The sequence below is a fragment of the Rutidosis leptorrhynchoides genome, chromosome 10, assembly GCF_046630445.1.
Source record: "Rutidosis leptorrhynchoides isolate AG116_Rl617_1_P2 chromosome 10, CSIRO_AGI_Rlap_v1, whole genome shotgun sequence".
NCBI lineage: Eukaryota > Viridiplantae > Streptophyta > Magnoliopsida > Asterales > Asteraceae > Rutidosis > Rutidosis leptorrhynchoides.
The window spans coordinates 313,359,761-313,374,412 of record NC_092342.1 but is presented as its reverse complement, the minus strand read 5'-3'; the positions used below and the strand labels follow the sequence as shown (position 1 = coordinate 313,374,412).

The following is a 14,652-nucleotide window of genomic DNA, read 5'->3' as shown; positions in this document are numbered from 1 at the left end:
CGCTGAAGAATAGCCGGAAAATCTTACAGCCACCAAAGACCAAACCCCAAACGAGAGAACGTCACTAATGAGAACACTGCCCGTGGAGCAAACCATGAAGAAAAACCAACAGAAACTCCGGCTAAAAAGTAAACGGCCGAAAGAGAGAAACTACCATACCACTCACCTAGCCACCTCTCGAACAAGAACATGGCCGAAAAGCTCAAAAAACCAGCCACAAAATCTGCTGCAACAACCAGAATACTTGAAAAGTATTTGCCGCCTGGTAAAGTAGAAGGAATGAGGCCTGAAAATAAAGGAGCTATGGCGTACAAAACAGAATCCGGCGGGGCAACACTGACAAACCACCTCGGAGCCAACGAGCAACCCATATCCACACAAAAAGGCTACAAACGCTGGAATCATCCGAGAGAACATCGACATAAGAACTCTGGCACTCAGAGTCGCTTTAACTAAGTGCACGAAAATTGCAGAAAGTTTGCAAGAAAAGGATGTGTGTAGTCACCATTGGGAAGCATCCCGGAACAACTACCATATGACATACATCGATGCTTTTAGAGGACTTCATAACCAACTGCAAAACAAATTGCATTATAAAATCTCCGAGTGAAACTCGAACTCGAGACCTCATTGACACCCAAAATGACGGTAATCACTCAGCTCAATGGAGATGGTTGATAATTATTTGTTTTAAAATATTTAAAATCAAATGTTATCCGCATCACAATATGTTGTACATTAATAGTGTGTTGAAGTTAGTTTTACTATTTGACGATGCAATAATTTATCAATCAATTTCTTAAATGATAGATTAGATTATTGAATAATGTAACGATTAAATTATCTAAAGAGACATTCTTTTATTTAGGATTATTAATTTTTAATTTAGAGGGTTTTTAGGATTTAGGATAACAATAAAAGAGAAATGGCCAATGGCGCGCAACTCAATTGGTAATTTTAAAACCTAAGTTTACAGTTTTATATAAGTCAACAGAAAATGAAAACACGTAGCCGTTGATATCATTTACGGACTACTCATTCACGAGACAAAAAGATACCCGATCAGTGAACACTTAAACTTGAACTCGCCCATTCTTTTGGGCATAGGGGCAAACGACAGTTGTGACAACTGTTGTGGCTGTTGATGCGGCTATTTGGTGACTATCCCATTCCGATTAGTAGAAAAACGTCCAATAAGTCGGGCATCAGTCATAAGTCGGGTCAAAGTCGACTTTTTGTTTAGTCTTGTTCTAGTGTAAATGAAATTTTGAAACCCATTTAAAAAGTAGTTGGAAAAAACAGGACTTACATATTATACTTTAAAAGATAAATTAATAAATACACTATAATTATAAAGAACCTATATATCATTTAAACTAACATCATATCATCTTATTTGTAACAATTTATTTATAAAATATATATGTTTAAAATATTTATATTTAACATAATAATTATATTTAAGTCAATGTTGGTTAACCATCATCTCGACCAACTCGACTTTTTAAGGTCCTGGCCTATTCGCCTTCTTCTCCGTCTTCAAAATCCTGATCGATTTGCTTTCGTCTTGCGTCTTCAACATTGCCGAGGTCACAGTTCCAGCCCACAAATGCACATGGTACAAGTTGTCAATTCACAATTTTGTTTAGTTTATGCTATAAAGAACAATGTAATAATCACTTTCCATGAATGTACAGGATCTACGTGGTTTAAAGATGGATCACTAAAATCAAGTTCCCTAAATTGTACGTCATGTCTACCAACAAACTTACACACAGGACCTTTACATTTTTAGTGACTCACAAGGACATCATGGTCGTCCATTGTTACATAAATGGCAAAAAAAACATCAATTGCCACAAACACATTTTTTAGCTACATAATTGTTAAAACAGTCTAAAATACCAATTGCCATTTGTAACCATAGGTAAAATAACTTGGGTACATATGGTTCCGAAGGCGATATATAAAAAGTAAAAAAAAAAAAAAAAAGGTTCAAACTAAACATTAGAAAAGAGTTAGTCAAAATATCCTCTAACCCATATATACATAATTACATATCATACTCATACGAGGTTCAAAAGATAAAACGTCATTGCAACCAACATTGGCAACTTTTTACCAATAATGATTATAACCAGATGTAGGTAACGGACGAATCACCTCTTCAGATACAGGAAGAAATTCTTCAGCTTCTTTAGCACCAATTTTCTTAAATGCATTTATAAGGGTGTTTAGATATGATGTCACATCTATCTTGAGACTACTCTGTGAGCAGCTATTGTAACCCATATTCTTACCCATATTGTTACACATATCAACATGTTGTACACCTCCTCTCACAAAACACCCAACTTGCACACCTTCTGTGTAAGCTTTACATGCCATTAGAATATCACGAACACGCTTACGGAAATGCCCAACCACCAAATCCTCAAAGTTCTGCATCAGGAATAACTTTGAGATAAATAACTTTGTGGGTGTAGATGTAAACATGCTTAGAAGCAGTGACGGAACTAGGAACTTTTTTCACTGGGGGCGAAATTTTTTTTAAAAGCGTTCACATTCGGTGTAAATTTTGTCCTTCCATTCTTCCATGAAAATACAACCTTTTGGGTCATGGGCTTTTGGGTTGGGGGCAAAATATGGAGACTTTTGAGCAAAATACATCTTTTTAGGTCATGGCTTTTGGGTTGGGGGCAAAATATGGAGGCGTTTGGGAAAATACAACCTTTTTTCTTCAAAGAGTCTAACAATGTAAAAGACGGAGGGCTTTTGGGTCATTGACTTTTGGGTTGGGGGCAAAATAAAAAAATCCAAAATTTTAAGCTTAAAAATTTCAGATCCACTGGGGGCACGGTAGACGCCCCCAGGCCTACTCTATATTTGCCCCTAGTTAGGAGTAGCAATTTCAGCCCAGGTTATCTCTTTTACCTCGGTAATAATAAAACTATTAGGATTTTATAAAGATTGACGAACTGGTCGCGTGAAACAATTTAAAAAATTTGTAACAGAAGTGTTTCAATTCAACCTAACCTGACCTGCATGTTTCGAATTACAACGGTAACCAAAATTTACGTGTTTGACCGATTACCAAACTTGCCTGACCCACCCAGTTTGCCACCTTCAAATCTTACCTTGGGTGGTTTGTTCATGGTATACATCATTGTCTTGAGCGATAAAGGAAGGATATGCTCGTTGTATAGCAAGGACTCTCGTTCTCCACTAACAGTGCCAATCGAACTTGCTAATCCGGATTCGTTAAAATACGACTTTGTGTTCAAAATCAAACCCTATATAGAAACCAAAACTTGGAGCATTGTCGAAGTGCCAGGGATCCAGTTCTCCTGTTGACTCCCATGCCACGTGTTCAAAAGGCTGAGGCAAACTTTGCCATCTTCATACAGATTTGGATTTATATGAAGACCACGAGAGTGATATAGCACGCGCTGCAAAAAGTTGAAAATATAAATATCTCATGAAGTTAACGTGTGTATCACATCACATAGATAAATAAAAAAAGATTAAGACTTACAGGAGGGCTATTTGGGTAGTTACTTGGGAAACACACATCAAAAAAGAAGAGACCATCGTGATACGGAGTCCCCTCTGCTCCAATAATTCAGCTCGTAATATATCCATCCTCGATTCGTACACCCTCACAAATATTGTCTCTTTAACCCAAAAACACACACCAAAAAAAAGTCAAAATTAATTATTTACTAGTATTTTTCATGAATGGGTCAATAGTACGTGAGGCATACCAGGCAAGTCTTTCTCAAGAATCCTCCACTCTTCCTGTATCCTTTTAGCCCAATTTTTAGGCAGCTGAAACATGTGAATATTATGTTTATGAAATGACGAATGTATATATATAAAGGGATGAAGAGTAGAAATAAGTCAAAGAATATGCAAACTTGCCTGCGTTATCGATGAATTCTGATTCGCATAAAGATGATCTGAAAAATCCACAGCCGTATCAAAATTCTTGAAACTTTCATACTTTTTCAGAAGCTCGTCACAATCAAGACTTTCCAAGCCAGATGAATTTCCCATAAATTCATTATGAGGAATGTTTTGACTTTGACTATAAGGTACTTGTGAAAATATTCACAACATATATATATATATATATATATATATATATATATATATATATATATATATATATATATATATATATATATATATATATATATATATATATATATCGAATTGCCCTCGCTGCAAGGATTTGTGACCGTGTGAACTACTTCGGTCATGATCGATAAATTCATAATCACGACTTTAGATTAATTGGTCACGACTGATAATGGAGGTGGTTTGATTTCATGGTATTTTGTTATCTAGGTAGACAATCTACGATTAACAATTTTATTGCAAAATTGGATTTTGCCTTAAAGTAGCAGAGGTAAGGGCCGGTTTTGTTTCTTAATAGCAGTTATGGGGATTTTCTGGGCTTGCAAAGAATAGGGCCGACTCCATCCAACTCATTTGCTTGAAATCTTGTGGTTTCAAACCTAGTTGCAGGAGACAAATAAAAGAACAATGATGTTGATTGTGACAAGAATAATGAACCTGTAATTAATGTCGATAAGGGACATGTTGTAATTCAAAAGAATGACGGTGGAAATTGTGACAACCCGAAAATTTCCGACTAAATTTAAACCTAACTTTTATATGATTCCGACGATTCACGAACAATTACTTGTAAATAATTACGCATTAATTTGTTATATTAATATTATTATTATTAATATCCTTTTTAAACAATATACTACGTATCAATAAATAATATCATTATTATCAGTATTGTTTTTATGATTAAAAACAATATTATTATTATTATTATTATTATTATTATCAAAATTATTACTATTCATAATTTATTATTATTATGATTAATATAGAGGACCAATCATACTACTTCCCGAAAATACTCTTTTCCTACTACATGTTAAATAAATAAATAATAATCAAAATAGATACAGAAAAGAATTCAAATTAAACACGCATACATAGTCATAAATAGCGATTGAAACAGTAAACATTACTTTGAATTCTGAGCGGTACGTGTCGCTTGTAAATGGTGATGATTCCATTCGATCAAAACTATTTACGATGATTAAATATCGACAAAACCTAACTGCTAGGGTTTTTACGCACTCCGGTAGCTATCGTATACGACTTGAAATGCGAATTAGAACAACTGTAAAAGGCTTAACGATAGGGTTTTAGTTGAATGGTTTTACTGTATGCATGTGTGTATGCATATATTTTAATAAAATGAATTTGTTTATATGGGTGTTTGGATTGCTGTATTTTTAGATATTATTGGGCTTATGTAATCTGATAAATCAAAAAAAAAAAAAATTTTTTTTTGAAAAGCTAGAAGATTTTATTAATCACGAATTATAATTTACAATGTTTATACATACAATCACGACATAGTTACAAAATGAAAAAGTACATGAATTAGTTGCAAAGAAGGCAAATATATAAGATCTAACTCGAAAGATAAATGTGCGGGCTACTCAACCAAGTAAGTCAATCGAATTTTTTTCCCTTGGATCTAAGACAAATCCATTCAAATGACTTGACTTGGATTTCACTAAGAGTAACCGGAGCACACCATGAAATTCCACGAAAGTTTTGTTGTTTCGATTCTTCCAAATGTAGTATGCGCTTATCCATTCAATAGCTTGCCAAATCTTCTTCCCGAACAATGTCATTGGAGACCCGAAGTTGCCTCTTAAAATCTCACCGAAACTATAATTTGTGAATGAACCCAAACCCCACCATTGCTATACCCGATTCCATGAAGAAAAGACTACCGGTACGTGTACGTATTGAATTGGACAAAAGGGGTATCTATCTACATAGTAGTAGATGCCCCCTTTGTGATGATGATTTAGAAACAACGGATCACCTCGTGATTTTTTGTTATGGGTTATTAAGATCACTCCCGACGCACTTCCTCCCCAAGACACACCGCCACATCAGCTTTCTCTCTCCATTTATTTTTCACTTCCTCCCCATCACACACCACTACCAACTATGACATACTTCCTCCCAGTGTTGCAAAAGTCGGCCAGTCGGCTGACGCGTCGTTTTTTAGGCATGACCGACGCGTCGTTGCTAAAAAGTCGATCAAAGGTAAAAAGTCGGTCAAAGTCAAAAAAAGTCGGTCTAATTCGAAAAAAGTCGGTCAAAGTCAGTCAGAGTCGGTCAGAGTCGGTCAAAGTCAGTCAGAGTCGGTCAAATTTTTAATTTTATTTTTTATAATATTGTTAATAATTGTTAATTGTTCATGTTTATTGTAAATATAGTTTATATTTAAAGATTTGATCTATATAATATTATATATAAATAAATATTTAATAAAACTATCTTAAAAAGTCAACGTTAGTCAACGCTCGTTGCGTCGTCGTTGTGTCACCGTTGCGTTCGACGCGTCATTTTTTAGGCATGGCCGATGCGTCCCCGACTCGCGTCTTTTACAACGTTGCTTCCTCCCCATCACATACTGTAACGACCCTACTTTTTCCGTTATCTTTTACCGTTAATTATTTAACGACCGTTAATTGTTTTTCGTGTCACGTCATTTCTATGATCTATATTATTATTTTAGTAATAATATATTAATTATTATGTGTTATATGAATATTTGTATTCATATTTCTAGTTATACGTTTCTACGTGTCGCGGATTTCTATCCAGCGAATATTTTCGGTTTTCAAACCAACGGTCAAGATTTTGGGATTTTTAAGTCCTAATTATTTTAAATATGATATTTTAATGTCATATGGTTATATATAGGGTTTATATATATTTTTCGTCGCGTGTTTGTTATCTCTCCGAATTTTCAATCGCGTAGGCGTGTTTTCGCGTTTCGGGCTTCGTTCGGGCGTTCGGGCTAAAAGCTTTTAGTCCTTGTATTAAGATGGCTCACTAAAGGGGCCCACCCTTTTGTTTTTGGCCGAAAATATCAAAGGGGGGAAGGTTTGGCTCATTTGTTTTTCCACATCCATTTTTATCATTTTCATTTTTTTACCTTTCTAATTCTAAACCTAGTTTTCTCTCAAGGCTTTCTCCCTTTTTTTTTCTTTTGTGGCTGTCACCTTCATCACCAACATCATCATCATTCTTCATCAAATATTGCTTGGATCATAGGGCTTTTATCATTTCCGGATTATACTCTTCGATCTCTACGCAACGATATATCTTGATTCTTGATTAGGGTATAAACCCTAACCCTAACTTTTTGATTTTTCTTTAATTTTACTATTTTTATATGTTATTATGATAGTATGATGATTGTATATTGTTGTATTGTTGATTGTATGCATAGAAACACTTGTTATAGCATGATTTCGGTTTGATTGTTTTGGGACAGCAGCATTTTCAACCATTTCTGTAAACTTGACTGTTGTAAATGTGAAATTAAATTATCTAGATGAGTTCCTCTCATCAAGACATTAATTTTAGACTCCGGATTCATGTTATTTCGATTTCCGGAACATAAGTTATGATCAAAATGGTATTTAATTGAAATTAAAATGTGAAAATGAATTGGTACAGGTATGGTCCGACTTTGTGACCATTTTTAGAGTCTTTAGGGTGTACTGGTGTGTTAAGATTGATGATTGGATGAACTTTCATGTTCGGGTCATCGAAATCCGTGCCACGGATCACCCGTTATGACTAAAACATGTTTTTGAACGGATTAAAGCTCCAAGTTGAATAATGGCTGTAGGTCACTACTTGGTGGCTGTTCTTGGGATGTTCTTGAGCACACTAATATGTCGGGTGGGTTGGTTAGGCATATATATATATATATATATATATATATATATATATATATATATATATATATATATATATATATATAAGGCTCGCCGAAAACTGATTCTCGGGGCTCAAGTTATGACCCGACGAACTTTTAATTAAAACTTATGGTTATAAAATAAGACTTATGATATGAATAATGATTCTCATTATTAATAAATTACTTATGATATACAAAGCAATTATTTTAATTTAAGACTTATGATATATATATTTATTATATCATTTATTAATTACTTATGATTTAATCAAACATTTAATTAAACTTATAATTAATAATACTTTTATTATTAATGGAAAATACTTATGGTAAGTATTAAACTTATGTTATGAGATTATTATAATAAGACTTATAATAAGGATTAATTAATCATTTAATTATTATAAGGCTTAGTTATTATTTAATTATAATTTAATTATTAAATACTTATGATTTAATAATTATAATTAGAAACTTATGATATGATTAATAATTCATTATTAATTAATAATACTTATGATATGATTTAAAATCTATTATTAATTAATAATACTTATATTATGATTAATATTTAATTAATTAATTAAATACTTATGTTATATTAATTATATCATTTAAACTTATGTTAACTTTAATAATTCATTTAATTTAATTAAAACTTATGTTATGACATAATTATACATATATGAATTTAATTAACGTTATAACCTATATTATTAATATAACTTATACTTTTAAAATTATTGTTGACTATATTTGACCAAGGTTGACTTTTGAGTTGACTTTTGGTTGACTTTGACTTTCAGTTGACTTTCTAATTAAGGAAACTTTCCTAACTTATATACTTTCTAAAAATAGCAACTTTCTTTCTAAATTTAGAAACTTTCCAAAAATAGAAACTTTCCAAAAATAGAAACTTTCCTAAAATAGAAATTTTTCAAAAATGGAAACCTGCTAAAAATAAAAACTTTCTAAAAATAAAAAGTGTGTGTACGTATGTTGTTCCGATCAAACCGATACATGTTGAGTGTTGTTCTATGTCTACTTGCAACATGTACAATAGCTATCATACTAAGACTTGACCTAAGTTAGTTATTTATATCGACCTGCTTTATTTTTAGGTCGGCGTTGTGATCATTCTTGATCACTTTACTTCATTTGCTGTTCGCTTATTTGTGTGGTTACTTCGTTTGCTATTAAGGTGAGTTATAGTCCCATTTTTCTATTTAAATCTTTTGGGATGAGAATACATGCAATTTATTTTATATTTTGGACACAAGTGGAGGTTGGTGTAAATTATTGATGTGTACGATCGAGACCTTTATTTATGAACGGATTTGAGTTGTTTTGTTACACGAATTGATTTATTGTATATGTGGTATTTTATAGATTTTAGGTTGATTTCACACATATATATAGGCAACTAGTCCTATCCGTGTAGTTTAGTTTGTTGGTAAATCCGATTCGTTCCACGGGGAGATGGAGTGTTTAATGGTTTTTAATAGTCTTTGATGTCAAACTTAATTAAAGGGGGTTTTGGATTAGGCAATTGTAAAATAACAGTAAAAGAAAATAACTAAAACTAATTTACTAAATAAAATTACAAGATTACAAAAATTAACTTAAAAAGGAACTAAATGAAAATAAACTAATTATGATGCATTAATTATGTTACTAAATGGTAATTAGTAAAATAGTAATTTTTTTAATGAAACTATATATTTAGAATTTTGTTTTAAGCAATTATAATATAAACTTAATTAAATTAACTAAATGACATTTTTAATAAAACTAATATAAATTAAAAGGGAAATTAATTAATTTACTAATTATAAACTAGTTACAATTTATAAAGTGATAATAATTAACACTAATTTTAGGATTAAAACATGTATTTAAGTATTTTATAATAATTAAAACTAAATAACTTAATTATAATAATTAAAATAACTAATAACCTAATTATAAATATAATTAAATAATTAAAACCCTAAATTTAACCCTAGCTGTACTGTAGCCGCGTCAGAGCCTTACACGATTCGTGTGATAATACACGATTCGTGTATGAGTAAAAAGATGTGACAGATTACTGTTACGAAAAATAATTGTTTTTATGTATTTTTCTAATATTTTAAAATGGTAAATCGTAAATAATAATAATAATACTTTTACAACAAATATAAATAAGATAAATGGGAGTGTTTACTTAATTGTGTCACCCCTAGGTCCATGGATTGTTTTAAGTTTTACGCCCTATTTAAAATGTTCTAGTATCAAACTTTACATTTTTCTCTCGAATAAATATAAAGTTACAACTTACTAAATAAAATCTAATTTTCATTGGATTCTTTTTAGAAAGCTACTATTCCCTAAGTATTTAAATTGAGACCTAGCCTAGTTTTGACCTTCGCCAAAACCTAAATTATAACGGTTTCCATTTTTATAATTTCACCTTCATATAACTTATTGATATCACCCAAACCACCGAAGTTTATTTCTAAATTGGTGTCAATAACTTATCCATAAATTCGTCTAGATCATTTTTAATGTTGAAGCTCAATTTATGTAAATAAAAACAACTTTCGTTATTTAAATTTAATAAATTAAGTGGTAAGGGTTAAATACCTAATTACATAAAAATGGTTCTTTTAACTAGGCTCAATATTAAAAATACTAAAGTTACATTTTAACTTTTACTAATGGTAACAATCCATTTCACTAGGGGCTCTACATTTAAGCAAACACTAGGGAAATTTAGCTATTCATTACACTAAGGTAGACATAAAAATATAGATATGCAAACATAATAACAACACTAATTTTAACAGAGTAAACTTACTAAAATATCTTCACTTGCATTAACTTCAAACGGTAGAAAAATTACAATAATAACACCCCTTTCACGCGTACAATAACACCCTTTATCACGAACAATACACCCTTAATATTACAACTATTTTTAACCTTGAACTAATAGAGTAATAAAAATTACAGAATAATAACTTGCGTATAATAATTGTATGAAAATATGTGTCTTCAACTCTTGATAGTACTCTGTATTTAAACTGATCCAAGTAGTAGTAGGTGAACTCAACTGGCTTGATGGCTGTAGCACTAGAGAAAAAGAAGTAATTTTTAACTCCAAAAGCAGCCGCCCCTTATCTGCTGAATGATTAAATTCGGCCTAACATTACACGATTCGTGTATCACTACACGATTCGTGTGAGAACAAATATTCTACACGTTTCGTGTAGACATACACGATTCGTGTAAGATCAAATAACAGTTTTCTTCATTTTTCTTCTTCAGTTGTTCTTTGTTGATCCCGTGTTGACGTGTACTGATTTGGCACTTCTCATTTGAACTCTTTTCTTCTTTCATCTTGTACTTTCATTCGGATAAACGTTTCTTGATATAAATCTAGTTAAAACTATCGTTTTATCGTCGTTTCTTCAAATAGCAAGCTCTTATCCACTTTTGTCGTTTTTCTTGTGAAATGCGAATTGAATGTCTTTGTAGATGATAAAAACCTATGAAATATAAGTGATATTGCGTCGAATAATATGTATGTTTAGAGCAATATCAAAATACCCCACACTAGAACGTTGCTTGTCCTCAAGCAATTACATCTTTTAACAGAGTTAGAACATTATATATCTTTCTTATCGAACATTTAGATCACACAACACACACTACACGAAATGAAACACACACTATATGAAATATATTACACAACACAGTATTTATTGGATCACACGCACACGAAACGAAATTCTGACAACAGAAACAAACATGAAACTCGTGATTAGGGTTTAAAAATTTGGATCCTTAGGGAAAATTGGACCTTGTGAAAACGTTTTATGATTTTATAAAATGTCAGGCTAATTTTTACACTAGACACGTTTTCCGGTTTTAACCTCAAATTCCGGTTGAGGGTAACTGAAAACCGAAGTCTCAGTCGGCGATTAGCAAGCTATTCGCCCCCATGATTGTAGTATCATGGAACTTGAAGCCGAATGTCCAAAAAATGGTTTTACACAAATATAATTCATAAAATAGCATAAGTTTTAGAACAAAATTATATCGTGTCCAAATATCATCGGTGAACCATGAGTTTGCACACCTCAATTTGTTATGGCATATGTATGTTGACCGCGGTCAAACATAGATGCAGTTGATCTTTACGGAGATCATCCATCTGGGGATTAGATTCATTAGTCTTAAAAGCTAATTTGCATTGTGCCCCCCCATTGTACGGGACATATCCTTCTCATGGTTAGGATAAGTCTGACCACAAAAAAACCCTGTTTGATGCTGAGGTTAGGTGGATTTCCAGCCGATGATAGAGATGACTTTTCAAGATTTTTCGTCAACCTACAGCTGTTCTGGACTACATCTTCTAACATAAGTTAGCAAGTGTGTCATTTCGGAAGACTTTACTTCCTTACGGGATGGATCCGATTCATCCTCTATTACTCGTGATAATGGAATATTCAGGTTTATACATTCTGTAGCAATGATATCTGCAATAAACTTCAAAGAAACATGTGATAAATGGTTTTCAATATAAGGATTTATAAATTCTTGTTATAAATGGTTTTCTTTTATAAGTTTTAAACAAATAAACTAATGTATTTTTAATGTATGGAGACAACAATTTCGGTTTTTACACCTGATCTTTAATTGCTCGTAGTTACCTTAAAAATTGATTAGATACATTTGTTTAAAAATTTTCAAATTTTCATAAAAACCAATAACTTATTAGTTCTCGAGAATTTATATATTCCCACCCCACACTTAAGATTATGTAATGCCCTCATTACATAAAATCAGATAATAATGTATAAATTTGAGAGGACAAAAAGTGTAGAGTATTTGAAACTTCCTTTGTTAACCGATTTGGATTTTCTTAAATTGTTTTACCTATGATTGTATCCAATTTTTGTATCACAATGTATTTCGATATTTCTTTTCCTCTAATTGCATTTTCTTCTGTACCTGTCAAAACCATGTTAAAAACACACAAAATATGGGGTTGTACTTCAATCGTACAACACATTTTTACCCCACACTATATTTTCTTGCTAATATATAAAAAATAAAAACATAATAAGTTTCAATACACACCAAAAAATTATGTTATTACAAACTATTTTTATTTTTTATTTTTTACTTTTTTCATTTTATATTTTTTTTATATAACTTATAATCAATTAAATTTAAAATATCTTTTATAAATTTATATTTGTAACGGAAATTCGGTTGTTATACCTGATCTTAATCCGTTTATAAATTTTTAAATTCAATTTATAAAATTTAATCCATTAAAAGTTAAAGTTTTTAATTTTTTTCGAAAACAAATTTAAAATAAAATAAAAACACTCTATTTTTGTGTTAAAAAGATTAACATTTTTAAATTTTAAAACAAGTATATGAAAAATACAAATAAAAAGGAATTTAAAATAAAAACGAGACACACGAATGGGACTATTTACAATGTGTGAAGTTTATTAGCGAGTCGTTCACGCGACTCCACCCCAATTTTAACTAACGTCGGGGTGATAAACATCACCCTTCTTTACTCCAATAGAACCATTACTGCAACCATTCTTACCACTAATTTTTGATAATAACCAAGAGTCCGAAAATCTTGACTCTTCAACCAGTTTTTTCAACTTATATTTCTCAAGTTTTGATAGGTTTGAAATCAATCTCTCTCTCAAATGTTTATCTTTTTTTGACATAGCATTTCTAATCCTACCATATAACTTCTTCATGGTTTTCTCAACAACACTATCATTGGGCGGTTTACTATCTAGTTTCTCCTCATCACCCTCCCCACACTTAGCTTGTTGACTAATGGGTTTGACATTGTCAACAATATTCACTGAAACTATCGGTGTGGGTGGTGGGTTCATACTAAACTCAGTTTGATAGGTTGCACTCTTGCCTCTATCCTTCAAAACTAGTTTTCCTGTTTTCCAATCTGTTAAAGCACATGCAGTTGCTAAGAATGGTCTACCTAAAATAATAGGTACAAACTTATCTTCTTTCATGTCTACAACTACAAAGTCAGCTAGAAACTCAAGTTCACCTGTTTTTACTACTAAGTTTTCAGCAATCCCTATAGGTTTATTAACCGACTGATCAATGAATCTAATGCCTGAATTGGTCGGTTTAAGTTCGCCTAAGTTCAAATGCGAGTAAATGGAATAAGGCATGAGATTTATACTTGCACCCGAGTCAGCTAATGATCTAAGAGTTCTAGAATCATTAAGCTTACAAGGTACTATGAATGGTCCGGGATCACCTAACTTAGGTGGCAATTCATTCTTTTTCACAATAGCAGCACATTCTGCTTTAAGAAACGCAGATGATGCCTGCTCACACACTCCTTCTTTTGCCATCAAATCATTCAATAATTTCCCATAGTTTGGCATACCTGCAACAACATCAACCAAAGGTACATTTACACAGATATTATCCGTATTTAAAGGCTTACAATGATTCTCCTTTGGTTTTTCGGATGCAAGTGCTTGTGGGTATGGAATAGGTTCTTTATAGTCTTCCACTTTAGGTGCTTGCTTCACCGTATCTTCCGCTTCTTCCTTGATCACCTTCAAATCATCATCAACCCTAAATTCGGAAGGCTTGGTGGTTTCTATTTTCTGCACTTCTGCATGATTTCCCGACATCAGCCTCATCAAATAATCAGCATACTCGGGAGTTATGTCACCAACTCGGATCTCTTCATTTTCACATGTTATACTTTTCATACTTTCAACTCGGGTACCATCAATCTCTTGATAAGGAGTGTAATCTGC

At 32.0% G+C, this 14,652-nt stretch overlaps 1 pseudogene; it reads right to left on the bottom strand.

Annotated features, from left to right (window-relative positions):
• Positions 1-2,118: 2,118 nt before the first annotated feature.
• Positions 2,119-4,056, bottom strand: LOC139871253 (putative ubiquitin-conjugating enzyme E2 38; annotated as a pseudogene).
• Positions 4,057-14,652: the final 10,596 nt, after the last annotated feature.